Below are 17,381 nucleotides of genomic sequence, written 5' to 3' on the forward strand. Positions count from 1 at the left end.
GAGTCTTAGTAGTTATTCTGCTATACACCTTGTGAATAAAGATGTGCATGACTCAACACAAACAAAGTCCAGCAAACCCATCTGTTTGTATTTGTTAGGTTTTTTAAATTAATGATTTGTTTACTTTACATCTCAATCACAGCTTCCCCTCCCTCCTCTCCTCCAAGCCCTTCCCTTCCCCTACCCCCACCCTCTCATCTTCAGAAAAGGGAAGGCCTCCCATGTATATCAGCCTGCCTTGTCGTATCAAGTTGCAGTAAGAGTAGGCACATCTTCTAATTGAAGCACAGCAGTTAGGGAAAAGGGATCCAAAGGCAGACAGCAGAATCAGGTATAGTCCTGCTCCTCTTGTTAGGAGTCTCTCATGAAGACCCAGCTGCACGGCTGTTACATATGTGCTGAGGACCTAGGTCTGTCCCATGCATGCTCTCTTGTTGACAATTCAGTCTCTGTGAGTCCCAGGTTAAGTTGGTTTTGTAAGTTTCTTGTGAGGTCCCTGATCCCGCTGGCTCCTTCAATCCTTCCACCCCTTCTTCCACAGGATTCCCCACGCTTCTGTAATGTTTGGCTGGGGGTCTTTCTGCATCAGTTTCCCTCAGCAAACTCATCTTTTAATGAGATGAAAGTTCACTTCTAAGTGACCTTCTCACATGCCTTCAGATGAAGTAATCATCTTGGGAACCATAGGAATGAGCTAGGAGTCAGCATTGATTCTAGGAGCACTTATTGTTAAATGTTGAAAATCTATGTGCACATAAATTAATACACTGGAAGAGAAGATTTGTTAAAATATGTTATGCTCAATTCAGCAACATTTTCCTAAACTGTGTGATACAATCAGTTAACAATCCAGCATCAAAATTATGGTGAATAAGCTGAAAGTCTGACTTTACATTTGTGGGAAATAAAGAGAAATTAGAATCAGCTCAACTAAAAACAGGTTTGTTACTCTATTATTAAAAAGCATTTTTAGGTACAATGATCTCATTCAAAACATTTATCTGACTTACCACATGACACTACTGAAGTGGCACCTTGCTTTGTTTGGTTTATTCCGAAGCATTTGGGAAAATCAAGTGTTGTGAAATAAATTGCAGTGTAATAGCTTTTTAATGTTTTATTAGCATATCAATTAAATGCAATAATGTGCTCCATTATATTTTTGTGCGCACCTGTAATCTATTTCAATCATATTCACATTCTTCCATTACCCCTCTTGTACCTCCCTACTCCTGATGAGCCCCTGTCTTCCCAACTAGGCCCATTTCTACTTTCAGGGATTGATTCTGTATTTTTGTTTTGTTTTGTGTCCCAGTGAGATCCATTAGGGATGTTTACAGGAATGTGGCTGAGAGTTTGTTTATAGCAGCATGAACCAGTGGTTACACTATTGAAGAAAGCAATCTGTCCCTCCTACATCAACTGTTTGCTGCATATCAACCCTCAGGAGGGGTGGGGCCCATGAGCTCTGCCCCAACCCAGGACAGTGGATTGAAGAATATAATCAGAGGTGGATCTTATACAGACGACCTCAGATGCTGTGAGTTCAAGAATATAAGGGCTGGAGAGACAGTTCAACTACACTGATCTTGGAGAGGACTCAGGTCAGGTTCTTAACACCCACATATGGGATTACTGCTGCCGTAACTCCAGTTTCAGAGGCTCTGACACCTTCTTCTACCTCCAGGTGCTCTTGGCATGCATATAGTACACACACACACACACACACACACACACACACACACACACACTTACACACATGCAACCATTCACATACACACATAAAATGAAAATTAACAGATCTTTGAATCATTTTATAAAAGAATATGAAGAGTACAAAGGCTATGATTTTCCAGGATTTTGCGCTGCATACATTGCATATTTACATTAGTGTATATAATGTAAAGGGCTATCTTTGTATGCACTCTCAAACACGTGTCAGTCCCTGGATATAAACAATACAATGGCTGTAAACTGATTTTGTTTCAACAGGTACTTTCAATATAGACTTATTAAAATTAAAGACCCAACTTAGCTCATGATTTCTAATTAGCCAAATGAGTCGCCACTGTCAAATGTACAAAGACAGACTTAATTTCTGTCAGGAAAAGAAAGAAAGGAAGAGAGAAAGGGCTGGCTTCATTTTTAATTAAAAAGTGTTGATATGCATCTCTTGACTAGCCTTCATGTTGCTGAATTCAAAGATGGAGGCGCTGCTTGAGCAGTTCACTGCATAAAGGGGAGATTGCTGAGTCAATCACAACTTTGCCCTTGTTGCTCTGATGCTCATTTCCCCTTAGCTAAGCACCCTCTGCTGACAGGATCTACTGGAAGACATTATCCACATCAGAACAGGATAAGCCTCCATTCTCTCCAGACCCACCAGATCATAGACTTGAACTGAGACCAAAACAAACCAATATTACATCTCCAATCCCATTCTCACTCTCTACAACCAAGGGGGAAGCCCAGTCCTGTGAAGATTGTGCATAGACACTAGGTAGTGACTCCCCTGGGGACCCATGTCTATGTATCCTAATATATAGATCTACCTGTACATGGTACATGTTTTTTAGATGGAATCAAGTTGACCTTCTCAGGTAATGAAAACATCAAGCATTTTCAGGTCGCCATAGCATCCTCACAGAGACATACAGGACATTACGAGAGAAGCTCAAGGAAATAGACGCAGAGTTTAAATCAAAGAGCCAGGAAGGATGCTTACTGGAGTCTCAGGAGAGAGGAAAACCCCACGGGCATCTTTGTGCCAGGCCTATGGTCTCTGAAATCCTATTTCCTGAGGTTCCCTGTTTCTGGTACATTATTAAAGCCACCACAGGAAGTCAACACATACTTTGGAAGAAGGCTGGCTGCCTCTACATCTCTTAAAAGATAGCAGAAGATTGAAAACTCTGACTTTATTTTGTGTTGTAGGGAAGGTAACTGGTGTGGGGTGGGAACAAAGTGTGGAAGCTAAAGTGTGTTCTAAATCTAGCTGTGCAAAGCTGTTGGTCAGCTCAGGGTAGGTTGTTGTAGCATATATGATCACACTGAGAACCCTGAGTAGACCGTGTTATTTCCTGGAAAAACCTGTTTCTAGTTTTGGTGTAGCTCAGCCTTAGCACTCACCTTTCGTCCCTCTGGCTGGCATACAGACACACCCTTACTACACATACCTTTAATCCCAAACAATGAAGGTAAAGTTAGTTTGTAAAGGGAAGCAGCCATATTCAAAAGTGACTTCTAATTGAGGGGCAGACAAAGTGACGAATCAGAGAAAGATGGAACAAAATGAGTTAGAAATAAGATATGCCCAACTCTCATGGAAATACAGAGGAAAGAGAGACAACATAAGAAGGAATAGCCCAGAGAGAAAGAGAGAGAGGGAAGTTTTACCAGGATAATTGTATAGAGACAAGTTGCAGAGAGAGGACAAGCTAGACATAGTTGAAGACAAATGGAGAAAGAGAGTGAGAAGTAGCCAGAAGATTAGAACATACTGACAAAAGTAGTATGAGGCCAAGAAGAGCAATTTAGTAGAGGTTGGGAGAGTGAAGCCAGACTCAATCAGTCAGTTTAGTGAGGAGCTTGAGCCAGAACAGCTGAGTTGAATCAGCCAGCCAGAGTTCAGAAAGAACTTACTTGGCAGTAAGTCTCAAAGGCTAAAAACATTCTAGGCCTAGATAAGATTGTCTATGAGCTAGAGGCTTCCAAGACTAAGCCTAGGTGAGCAGACTGAGGCAGGAAGCTTGGGAGACAACAATCACTTCAGGCAAATAAAAGTTACTTTTACAGCAGTCTAGACACTTCAATACTTTTACCTCAACCAAAGAGAAGAAGGTATTTGGTACTGTGTCTGAGGTCTTTGTTCATGAATCTATGAACAAGAGCTTAATTCAGACTTCAACTATCTTGAAGGCCCTTAGCCCTTAGTACTATAGCTGATGCTTAGGAATGAGCAGGGAATGGAGCAGTTTCCAGCAAACATGCAGAGATGAGATATCGTTCTCTCAGGCCCCTTTCACCTCAGGCCAGGACAACTCATGCTCCACCATGCTTCAGAGTCTACACAGTTCTATTCTCAGGAAGGCCGGAATTCTGTTCTTGGCTCCACAGAGAAGATAGCAGCCTTGGTTCCGTTTCTGAGCAGCCAGCTGCTCATTCTGAGCCCAGGTCTAGTAATTATTAAAAGACTGATCCACCCTCGTTGAGTGACGAAGGATGTCTACATTTCAGGTGTGCCAGAGCTCATATGAAATGTACCAGCAGCCAAAAAGTACCACTCATCAACCCAGAGAACAGTAGTCTCTCAGCTTCCTTCCGCAATGTTTATGAAATTTACATGGGAACCAAACCACAAGGATTCTATGGTCCTTTACATAACATAATACATAACGTATAGAGTAAATTGCAGAACTTGCATATAATCTGCACATATCATTTCATATGCTAACTTGTCTCTAGACAACTCAGAATGCAATGATATACAAATAGTTGTTACAATGTGCTGTTTCGAAAATAGTAAATACCACAGCGTTCTGCATAGTATCTGGCAACAGCACAGACCGCAGACATCCACCTGGCCTCTAACATCAGCACATGCCACAGACCTTAGATGATCTCTGATGGCAGAATGGGTCATAGACATCAACATGGTCTCAGACAGCATCACAGACCACAGGCATCAGCATGGTCTTCTGTGGAGCTTCTGGGCCACCATGGAGATCAATAAGCTACCAAACATGTCCCTGGTGGCAGCACAGACCACAGACATTAACATGACCGTGCACATAAGCATACAGGACACGCCATGCACATGAACATGGCCTCTCAGGGGTAGTGCAGGCTTCACTCTGTTCTTATTCAGCTGCTCTTTAAAAGTAGGGTTACAAGCTCTTTCAGAGCCTGATGAAGCTAGGGACTTCCAGTGACAGGTTGTAGGGTTATATTTGTGTGAAAAACTTTAAAAAAGGTTTATTGACAGGAAAACTATGCACTTCTGAATACATATGGTTTACTCTATACCAAGTCAGAATACCGAGGAGACACACGCTTGGGTACCACATTTGATTACATGTGAAAATGTTCACACCAAATGCGTTAAGGGGTTTACTGTTCACCCCAGAATTAAACACTGAACACAAATTAGCTGCAACTGTGATGATTTCACAGCCAGAGTCTTATAGGTTACACCCCAGTTCTTCATCTTGGTGTAACAATAAGCAGCTGCCCTGTCAGGTCCTCACACTAAAAAGGAAAAGCCCTTCTGCCCTGGAATCTCATCTGGCCTTATCTTATTTTCTTGTCCACTCTGGTTCTCACAGTTAATCTTGGTAAGGCTTATTTACCAAGGAAGGTAGAAATACCTAAGCATATGTAGGACTCGTGACAGAAAGGATGAGTTCATGTATAAGGAGAGATCTAGTTGAATCAACCTGTTTTGTGATGCTAGTAACATAACTCCATAGGCTAGGTGAGCTATGAAAGAGAAAGGTTTATTCTGGTTCATGTTATAGAGGTACAAAATCAAGGCCCTGCATCTGGTGATGGTCTCCCTACTGGTTCCATCCTGAGGCAGAGTGAGACATCATGCAGCAAGAGACATAGTCTTTAGTTCTCTTCTTATAAAGCACTAGGAATCAAGATGAGATTCCACCCTATAACTTTGCCTGATTCCAATATCTGGCTGTAGTTCCCACCTCTGAACCCCTCACAGATTTAATCCATGTTCTCTAAAGAGTCTCTTAATGGAGACTCAAGTCATGGAAATGTGAAAGACCTACAAAAATGATCCCAGATCACAGCCATATAGGCGGTCCCTTCTTCTCTGCATCCCTCACTCTCTCCCTCCTCAATGATTTTCATGAGAAGGGATTTCAAAAATTTCTCCACTAAAAGCAAAGTGTCTAGACCAGCAAACACTTCTGCCAGCATAGTAATAAATGACTTCCCTCCATCTATGGGGTAAAAATGAGGGCCTGTCAATAAAGTCAGACAGAGGGTTGTGAATTGATTAAAAATTTGGTTTTGCATTCTGGAAATCAGTCTGGAGGTTCCTCAGAAAATTGGACATTAAACTGCCTGAGGATCCAGCTATACCTCTCTTGGGCATATACCCAAAAGATGCCCCAACATATAAAAAAGACACGTGCTCCACTATGTTCATCGCAGCCTTATTTATAATAGCCAGAAGCTGGAAAGAACCCAGATGCCCTTCAACAGAGGAATGGATATAGAAAATGTGGTACATCTACACAATGGAATATTACTCAGCTATCAAAACAACGACTTTTATGAAATTAGGCGTGGCAAATGGTTGAACTGGAAAATATCATCCTGAGTGAGGCTTCAACCTAATCACAGAAAGACATACATGGTATGCACTCACTGATAAGTGGCTATTAGCCCAAATGCTTGAATTACCTAGATGCCTAAACAAATGAAACTCAAGACGGATGAGCAAAATGTGAATGCTTCACTCCTTCTTTAAAAGGGGAACAAGAATACCCTTGGCAGGGAAGAGAGAGGCAAAGATTAAAACAGAGACTGAAGGGCCACCCATGCAGAGCCTGCCCCACATGTGGCCCATATATATACAGCCACCCAATTAGATAAGATGGATGAAGCAAAGAAGCGCAGACCGACAGGAGCCGGATGTAGATCCATCCTGAGAGACACAGCCAGAATACAGCAAATACAGAGGCGTATGCCAGCAGCAAACCACTGAACTGAGAAAGGGACCCCCGTTGAAGGAATCAGAGAATGAACTGGAAGAGCTTGAAGGGGCTTGAGACCCCATATGTACAACAATGCCAAGCAACCAGAGCTACCAGGGACTAAGCCACTACCTACAGACTATACATGGACTGCCCCTGGACTCTGACCTCATAGGTAGCAATGAATATCCTAGTAAAGCACCAAGTGGAAGGGAAGCCTGGGTCCTGCTAGACTGAACCCCAGGAACTAGACTGTGGGGGGAGGGCGGCAATGGGGGGAGGGTGAGGAACACCCATAAGGAAGGGGAGGGAAGGGGATGTTTGCCCGGAAACCGGGAAAGGGAATAACACTCGAAATGTATATAAGAAATACTCAAGTTAATAAAAAAAAAAAAAAAAAAAAAGAGGCAAATAAGACAGACCATGTAATCTTTATGGAGAGCTGGGGAACAGTTAAAGGAACTGTGTTTAAAACAAAGACGCCTTGCTGGAGAGGTGGCTCAGAATTCAGTTCTCAGCAACCATGGTGGCTCAAAACATCTGTAGTGAGATCTGATGCCCTCCTCTGATGTGTCTGAAGACAGCTACAGTATACTCATGTAAATAAAAATAAACAAATGAACAAAGACACAGAAAAAAAAAAATTTGGTTTTGTATAGGCATTTTTAAATTTGTATTTTGTATTTGACTAAGATAGGATTATATTATTTCTCCCTCTCATCCCTCACATTCCTCCCACCCACACCCCTCAAACTCATGTGTTTTTTTCTTCACCAATTGTTGTTATACATGCATATTAATGAATAATCATAGAATTACAGCCTGCTGAGGTATTCTGGAAGTCAGTATGGAGAACACCCAAATGACTAAAAATGAATCTATCATAATCCAGTTCTACTCCTCTTTGTAATATGCCCAAAGGACTTGACATCTTGACAGCTTGACATCTTGACTCCACAGACACTGGTTCAGTCATTGCCCCTGAATTCACCATACCTAGGGAATTCAGTGGGTAATGAAAAGGTGGTACATCTGCACTATGAAATACTATTTAGTTGTTAAGAAAAGTGGCTCATGAAATTTGCAGATAAGTGGAAGAACTAGAAAAGGTTACTTTAGTGTCATAGGCCTGATCCAGAAAGACAAGTACCATGTGTTTTCCTCATCTGAGGCACCTGGTTCCAAATCTTCAGCTGTGGATACATAACCTGCAGTAATCATGGAACCAGAAATATGGAAAGGGCCCATGGAGTGAGGAGATTTAGAGAGGAGAACAGCAGAATGTAAGTGGTATTAGAGGGAAATGGGAACATGGGGAGAAGGTTTTAACTAGGGATGGGGAGGGAGGATAATATATAGAGAGAAGCAAGGAGGAACAAAAACACTAAAGATTCTTTAAAAAGACATGGGCAATCAATATTTATAGCTAAAATTTATACCTAAAATTACTATACATAAAGTGAAATCATGCCACTTGAAGTAATAGTACTCCCTCCATGAGCTATAATTCACCTCGGGAAAAGCCCTGTACTAAGCATGGAATCTTCCTTTGTTCCTGGTCATGGGACTTCAAGAGACTCTCAGACAGATCTGCCATTGCTCTTGCTCCCAGCTGCCTCCCAGAATCTGAAGGGAGGTCCATGTTGCTGAAGACATCACATAGATTTGTTAGACAAGGGCCTCAGAGGATTTGAGTTGGAACTGACTTGAAAGTCCTCCCCGAGGGCCAGCTCTCATATATGCATTTTTTAAACCTCCTCTAAGTCTGATTTGGTTGTTTTTATTGTTTGGTTGGTTTTTGTATTTTAGAAAGGCATAATAAAGAGATAAACATTTTTTTCTTAAATTTCTTTCATATGAGCTCTGTGTTTTGTGGGAATCCTAACAGTGGGAATGGGAGCTGTCCATGACTCTTTGTCTACTTGTGGGACTCTTTTCCTTCTAGTGGGTTGCCTTGCCTAGCCTTGATGCGATGGTGCATTCTTGGTCTTATTGTTGCTTGTTATGCCATATTTGTTTTATGTCCCTGGAAGGCCTGCTCTTTTCTGAGGAGAGGGTGGTAGATCTGGGAGAGAGAGAGGAGATGGGAGATGGGAGGGAGACACTGGGGAAAGAGAAGAAGGGGAAAATATAGTCAGTATGTAATATAGGAAAGAAAAAGAATCTAAAAATTTTCTCTTATACATTTTTGTTACTCAATAGTACCATGATCTGTATCCTGGTGTATTGTACTCCAAACTGATTTTTCCAATTGCAATTCCATTGACCTATAAACATTATCAAACAGGTGTATCAGTTACACATCACTTCAGTCCACTTGGAGACTGATTAGTTTATAATATGGACTATTATTAGGCATTTAAGTAACACAACCACCTACCTGTTAGCATGCACCGCTACGACTTAGAAGGCAATACATTCCAATTTCAATAGAATGAACTGGCTATTATAACCCAATGACCCCCACCTCCAAATGTATCTTCAAAGAAATTACACAGGTAAATTGAGGAGAACAAGCTTTTTATGTTTTTTCCCCTGAGAGGAATCTGATTTTTAACAAAGCTGTTACCAACCAAGAGCTTCTTTCTGGAAATTCACAAAGGAAGATTTGTAACTAATTAAGTTCCCTTTGCTAAAATTAAGACACAAATGAATCACAAAATTGACCCTTTTAAATGTACCATCAAAGATGTTTGCAGATGTCAACAACAGGAAAACAGATGACAACTGGTAAAAATTGGAACAAATGTAATAAGACAACTATTAATGCTGGAAAATGTGGATAAGATTAAGATGAGATCAAAGAAAATGGAACTTCAGTAGTTGGAAATCAAACAAGGGCTGAACTCAAGTGACTGTTTGTCTTTAGCTTAGGGGTTGCAAAACTATGACCTAGAGAAAAAAATTTTCTCCCACTACGATGTGAAACAACAGGAGAATGGGGTTTTGCTCTCTTATGTACAAAGGAGAGTTTCTCTTTATCTTGATTTAAGCATTTTAATAGATATCATGGTAATTTGAATAGCAATGGCTCATATACTTGAATACACTCATATACTTTGTCTCCTACTTGGTGGCACTGTTTGTGAAGGATTAGGAGGTGTGGCTTTGTTGGAGAAGTATGCCACTGGGTGGGCTTTAAGGTTTCTAAAGACTTTGCACCATCCCTAGTGTGCCCTCTTTCTCTGTGTCCTACTTCTGCATTAAGATGAGAACTCTCAGTTGTTCGTAATGTTATGCCTTTGTTCAGCCATTGTGGACTCTAACCCCCTGAAACTGTAAGCCCAAATTAAGCGCTTACTTTTATAAATTGCCTTGGTCATGGTATATTATAACTAAGCAATAACTAGTTAACCAAGACAGATGTATGATTTTTTTTTTTACTTTAAAATACTTAAAGGATCATTTTCCACTGTTTGATAGTGATTATATCTCTTTTATATCATCTCAATGAGTAAATCTACTGCAGTTATTTTGCTAAGTGGAGAGAGTATCAACAGCTTCTAACTTTACATCTCTATACCCACAGGTCAGTACCACTCCAAGATGTCACCAGAGAAGCTGCTTTCTGCAGTGGATGGTAGCTAACAGGGCATATCACAACAGTTCACAATGCAGAGGGTGACTGTCTGTTGAACGCTTTTAAATCTAGTTTAATAAGTCACACTTTTTGCAAAGAAACCTTTGCCAATGTTTAACAGCATAATCACTGAAGGAGCTGATGAGTAAAAATTAATTTGAAAGCTAGAGAAACTAAATTTGGATTCTTACTGTTTAACTAAAGTCATGTGGGTCTTTTATATCCTATGTGAGTTATTACAAGGCTCCTCCCAGGGTTGTGCTTACTTCTCCCCACTTCAGGCAGTTTTCTATGGAGTCACCACATTTTTTATCAGTTCCTCACACTAGTTCGCCACCAAAGAACCTGTCTTACATCTGAGACATTGCAAAGAGTTCATTCCTAACTTCACTGTCTAGGTCACAATGGTCAGTTCTGACTCCAGAGTTAGAACCTGGTTACATCTCAATGCTGCTACCAGCTTTGTGACCTCGCCAGTATGTGGCCTTCCTGCAGACAAATAACAATAAGGCTATCTACGCCAGTGTGTGAAATAAAACTATTTATTCCTCCACAGCTAGGGCTGAGGGTGAGGAAAGCTTTGAACAACGTCACTGTTGAGGTTTCTGTAGTTAGTAGTAACATGAACATTGATTTTGTGGTTTTAGTTGTCTTTTGATAGTCCTCAGAAGGCCCATTATCTTTTCAATAAAACAACCTTGAAGACTCAGAAAGTGTGAAAATACATCAAAACAAACACTCACTCAAAACCACCACATTGGTCTAAGTCTGAGTAGGTCATGTGTCTATGTGCAGCATTTGAAAGGGATTTGCCTCAATCCTGAGATGAAGCTGACTGAGATCAATATAAACCTAAGGAAAAGTTGGATGGATATCACCTACAGAGTGTCCTCTGCCTAGCACTGTCAAAGAGGTTGAAGGTGCAGGAGGGTCTAGACGAGAGAGACCCACAGTGGGGCAGTAGCAAGCGTCTATGACCTGTACACAGGAGTGACCATGGGAAGGGAAAACTGGCAACCAATGAGTTGTGCAGAGAGGTCCTTACAAGAAGGGTGCAACCCTGAAGACATAACAGAATGGACAGTTAGGAGCATTCCACAGCAATGGACTCGACCTAGTATTGGGGGGGAGGTGAACAAGGGGAGACAGAGGTTGGAAGGGAAGAAGAAAAGGACATCTGTGAGGAAAAGGCTCAGTGACATGAATGGCGGTCATACAAGAACTCTGAAGAAAGTGACCGCACACTAGGATAGGATAGTGAGCCAGAGGAAAAGTCATGTAAAGCTGAGACAAGTAGCTTAATGAACAACCTGTTTGGAGATGTCCCAGCCACATGGGGCAGACCTGAAAGGCACCATTTTCAGACTGGCCTCCAGAGTCAAAGGGAGGCAAGGCTATAGGATTGCCTTTTTAAATGTAGAACTAACTTCAAAAGAACTCCACAGTTATAAACTATTCTTCATAACACACTGGATTTACCATATAAAGATCTTTAGTTATAAATATAATGGCAAAAGTGAAAAGAAACAGGAAAAGTAGTACAAACATATAAGCAAGTCTATAATCAGAGGAAAGTTCACTGCTTTGAGTGATGATGTACTACTGCAAAAGAGATGGAGATGATAAATGAATTAACTCACTGACTGGGAAGAGGAACATAGTGTAGAAAGAAGGGGGCACCTGACTAAGAGGAGCAGAGAGGGGATGGAAACAGGGATAAGCAGGGAACAACTGCTGTGGAACTCCGAATGCAAATTCAATAAAAAGGATGTCCCTGGTTAAAAAAAAAAAAAAAAAAAAAAAGGATAGATAGACAATTCTCAAGACAAAACAATAATGATTACAACAATCAGGAAAATTGTCTTTAAAATTGCAGAGACAGTCTTGCAAGACTATCATTGAACAATATCTTATGATGAGGTTTTTCAAATAAAATGAATTATTCCTGAGAATATGAGTGTTTGGACATAAGGAGCCAATAAAGAAGAAGAGGAGGTAGGAGGAAGAGGAGGAGGGAGGAGGAAAAGGAAAAAGGGAGGAAGGAAGGAAGGAAGGAAGGAAGGAAGGAAGGAAGGAAGGAAGGAAGGAAGGAAGGAAAAAGAAAGAGTTTCTAGAGATAAGCTATACCCCACAATGTTTGAGGGTAAGGCTATTTTTCAGATGAAGTCTTTGCATATGCAAAGAAAAAGGCATCCTGTGGATTTGCAGATTATTTTGGCATAAAAGAGTCAAACTTGTCAACTGTCCCAATAGAGCTGACAGGAAAGTTTCAGGCCCACGTGCAGCAAGACAGCAGGCCAAACCAGTGCCCACACTTTCCTGGAAAAGCAGAGCTGACCATGCTTCAGTTACACATGGAAAGCCATGCAATCCATAAAAGTTCACTGGTTACATTAACACACAATTACTCCAGTTAGGGAATCAATTAATAGAATTTTAAACATTAAGAAATCCAATTGTGATGCAAGAGTTTTACATAATAGAATTTATAATATTTTTTAAAAACATCCACTTACTGGAGAATGAAAAAAAAATCCAAGAACTAGGCATGGTGAGCACTTCTGAAGTTACACATGGTAGGTGAATAAAGAAGGAATAGCAGTTCAAGGTCAATCTTGATTAAATAGTGAGATCAGAGCCCACTTGGCTGCATATGACTTTCTAATAAAGAAGAAAGAAAGAAAGAAAAAAGAAAGAAAGGAAGGAAGGAAGGAAGGAAGGAAAGGGAAGGAAGGAAAAGAAGAGAAGAAACACTTAATAGTATGATATTCTGAGTAAAATTAGAGATAAATATAATTGTCAATCATTGTTATCTTAATTATTGTTTATGTAATAAGATATGAGCAAAAATAAAATGTACATTAAGAAGGCTAATGCAAGTCTCCCTAGATAGCTTGGTGGGTAAGAGTATTTGGTGCTGAGCCTGACGACTTGTGTCTGATCCCTGGACTCCTACAAATTGTACTCCAACCTTCACATTCATGCTGTGGCGTATGCACAAACACACACAGACACACACACACACACACAGAGACATGCACATGCACATGCACACACACACAGTAAACGTAGTAAAATATTTAAATCTTAAACAAGAAGGCTTAAGGCAAAAGTTGTTCACAACTACATAAGAATAGACAAAAATAAAAAAATAAATCTTTGAATAAAAGTCTTAAGAGTCAGAAAGAAACCACAACACAGTAGGCAAAGCATAATGATTAGCCTACAGCTCAGGAAACACAAGATCCTAGTGGGCAAGACTTTGTTCACAGCACTTCAGCAATGCAAGGCCAGCTTTACTAAGAAAGACGATGTCATTGTGAAAAGGCAGTTTCGAAAATTTAAAGGAGTAAATGGCTCTTTTCTTAAACAAAGCGTAATTTTTTTAGGTTTATGTTTCAAAAAATATACTGATAACAAAAGTATTGTGTCTGTAATAAAGAAAAAAAATCCAAACAGAAAAGCCTATACCTCAACACTTTGTAAGTGGATTCCTGTAAACTCACAACTAATTGAAAGGTCTGTTTTGACAATGTTCCATCAGATATATATGTGAGGGAATATTACATTAGTCCAATATTATCATGTAGTCTAAATAAGGAAAAAAATAACAAAAATACTAGGTTAGTACCAGTATTTAAGTTTGATGGGAAAAGAACACAATAAAATACGTTTTGTTAGAAAAGACAACACATGTTAAAAGAAAAATCAGCCACAGTGAACCTATACCCTTCACTTAATGAGGGGAGATGAGCATAAGTGTAGTCAGTCAGCATCTGAGTACAAAACTATGTGAAAGGAGACAGCGAGATGAGGATGGAGGATGGGGAAGAGAAAGAGGAGGAGAGAATGTTTGACATACATCAGGTATATCTGGTTGACAAACATAACTATTGCAAACTATTTGAGCAGAGCAGACTTCACCAAAGAAAAGGCAAGGATAGCAAACTCATAAACAGTATCCTAATACTATAGGAACATGATAGCATTTCTTCAAAACACAAACAAAAAAGTCAGTGTTGTACTGTAGAGAGTATAGTACACTTTTATAAGAAGTCAGGCAAGAGAAATGCATATACATAATACAAGTAGAATTCGAAGTTGTGAAAACATCCTTATGACAGAAAATGTTGTCCCAAATGTAGAAAATATTAAAGGCTTATGCAAAGGTATTGGAGTTGATAAATATACTCAATATATTATTATATAAGATAACCGACATACCTTAAATATTAATAGGTATAATTATGTAAGTGGGAGAAAAAGAAACAGTCAAGATAGGGACACCAACCCACCCATAAAATGTTTGACCCCAAAATTTATCCTTTAAAGACATGCAAGGATGTGGGATGGAGCAGAGACTGAAGGAGTGGCCAACCAATAACCAGCCCAATTAGAAGCCCATCCCATGGGCAAGCATCGATCCCTGACACTACTAATGATACTCTGTCTGCTCGCAGCAGGAGCCCAGTAGAACTGTCCTCTGAGAGGCTCCACCCAGAAGCTGACTGAAACAGATGCAGACATCCAGAACCAAACACTGAAGGGAGCTTGCCCATCACACATATGTAACAGCTGTGCATCTCAATTTTCATGTGGGTCCCAAACATGAATGTTTTCTGTGTCCACTTCCCTCAGCAAATAGTCAAAACCTCAAGGTATCTCCCCACTTTGAGCCTTCCAAAATGTGACTGAAACTCCAGAAGAATAAGCTCAGATGATAATGTGGGAATTTTAATAGTTTTTGAGTGAACTAGTCATTTGTGAATATAACAGCAACATAAAATAATAAGTGTGCCATCTTCAAACACATCATGCCAAAAGCACTCTCAGTTACTATTTTTCAAAGTTGGAAGAAATCTACTTTCTATGGAACTTAGGTGTTTTGTTTTTACTAAACTCTAAGGAAGAAATCTCTCAGCTTCCATGTAAAGTTCAAAAACAGGTTCTAACAGAAAAATATATAAAAGGAGGAAAGAAATGTTCTCAAGCACTTGAGGAGTCAGGGTTCTGTCTCAAGAGAAACACCCAACTCTGGATAATTACACACCCACAGGGCATGGAAACACTACAAACGCTTCTTCTGCATATGAGGAACCAGAGGTAAGTGGCTGGACAATACATGACTAAACCTCAGAACCCATGAAAGAGTGATGTTTTAAATGTTTTCAAAGAAAATAACCAGGCATGCATTTTGTGTGTGAATTTGAATATGTTTGATCACTACTCAAATCTCATATACGAGCACTTATTATGTAATATTAAAAAACCTATGGTTATGGAGCACTCAATGAAGGGAACCATTTTGAACAATCCCATCAGCTCTCGTCTCCTGAGCATCACCGCATGCACTTACACAAACCTAGGAGGCATAGGACATCAGTTGATGTAGCCTCTGGAGGCAAAGGATGAGGTGGCTGGTGGCTTTAGAGGACATAGTGTTTTTTCAGCAAGTAGACAGACAGACAGACAGACAGGAGCATATTCTGAATCATCTAGTACAGTAATTCCACAGTTGTTTGTAACCTTCTTTAAGTATTACGCCTTCTATGTACTTCATTCTTGTACTCCCATACTATAGGCAACACAATTTAGACCAGTATCACAGTTTCATTCATGAAGCATCACCATTAAGTGATGGCTTTCACTATGACACCGAGACCATCATCATCTCACCAGGGGTCAGGGGAAATGCTTCATCTCTGTTAAAAGCCTTCCAGGACCAACATCATATATGTTACACAGTGCCTGACTGCACTATGAAGTGACGTGCCACCATGATGGGCTTACAATTAAGGAGATTTAGCATAAAAAGTGAGCTAAGGGTCAGAGATACAGCTCAGTGGTTAAGAGTACTTGATGATCCTTCAGAGGGCATAGGTTTGGTTCCCAACATGGCAGGTCATAGCTACCTGGAGCTCCCACTCAGGGAACCCAATGCCTTCATCTGGCTATGGTGACACTATGGTGTACAGACACACAAGTAGGCAAACACTTGTATACATAGAGTGAAAAATAGTCTTAAAAAGAAGGTGAATTTAAATCCCTAGTTACCTCAGTGTATTCACAATGGACTGAACTGGAAGAATTCCAAGGAGAAAAATGGCAGAGGGCATAAAGCAACACAGGCAAGCTGATAAGTAAAGGCAGTGACTAGGCCAAAACACTTGAGCGTAAATCCCTTTGCAGTTACCCACGCACTGCAACGAGTGCAGGGAGGGGAGCTACTACTCAATGTCAACAAACTAAATGGCTTAGTGTGTACATCTCATCAAAGCTGCGATCGACTCTGGGAACATTCGTGGCCCCAGTCAGCCTCTCGGATGCTTTCATGCTCCCATTAATATGTAGTTCGTGAGGCTGGCTTACTTCTAAGGACAGCTTATGGCTCTGGGGAAGATTTTTTAAAAGTTGAAAAGATACAATCCTGTTTCATTACTTATGCCTGATGCCCTTGAACCACTACCAAAAGACATGTTCACATCAAAAGCCAAAGTCAGATTCAATCACCAATACCCACCCAGTCTCAGGGACCCTGGGAGGTTCCTCTCCCTTTTCTGGCATCTAAAACTCCCTCCAAATACACTTTGTGGACCTTAGTGACTCAGAGAGGTCAAGGTACTGTTTCATGAAGTGTCTGATGCTTGCCTAGATCCTGACCTGCTGTAGCACTGCCTGCAGGCCCCTGGTCTTCCTTCTTTCTGTAAATCTACATTATTTTAATTGCTCTACATTGTTCTTGATTCTTAACTACTTTTCCTTCTACAGAGACATTATTAACTAAAGGCCATCAACATCTCTGAACTCAGACTTTAGTTTTTTTTTTTCTTAAACCAACACAGTTAGCAGAGTCCCTGGGACATTAGCCACCCATGAGTATTATACTGCATCTCCACATCCTGACACACAGGCATTCAACTCTCCTCAGAACTCCTGAGACAGGGACAATATTGGTTCTCAGGAAATCAATTCAAGTCTCGTTGACAACTTGAGAGGAATTCTGGTGTTTGACCAAATCCCAATCTGTGAAGACAAGCCTTCATTCTGCCTCAGCAAACAAAACCAAACTACCAAGTCCCATCACC

This window comes from Rattus rattus, chromosome 3, assembly GCF_011064425.1.
Source record: "Rattus rattus isolate New Zealand chromosome 3, Rrattus_CSIRO_v1, whole genome shotgun sequence".
Classification (NCBI taxonomy): domain Eukaryota; kingdom Metazoa; phylum Chordata; class Mammalia; order Rodentia; family Muridae; genus Rattus; species Rattus rattus.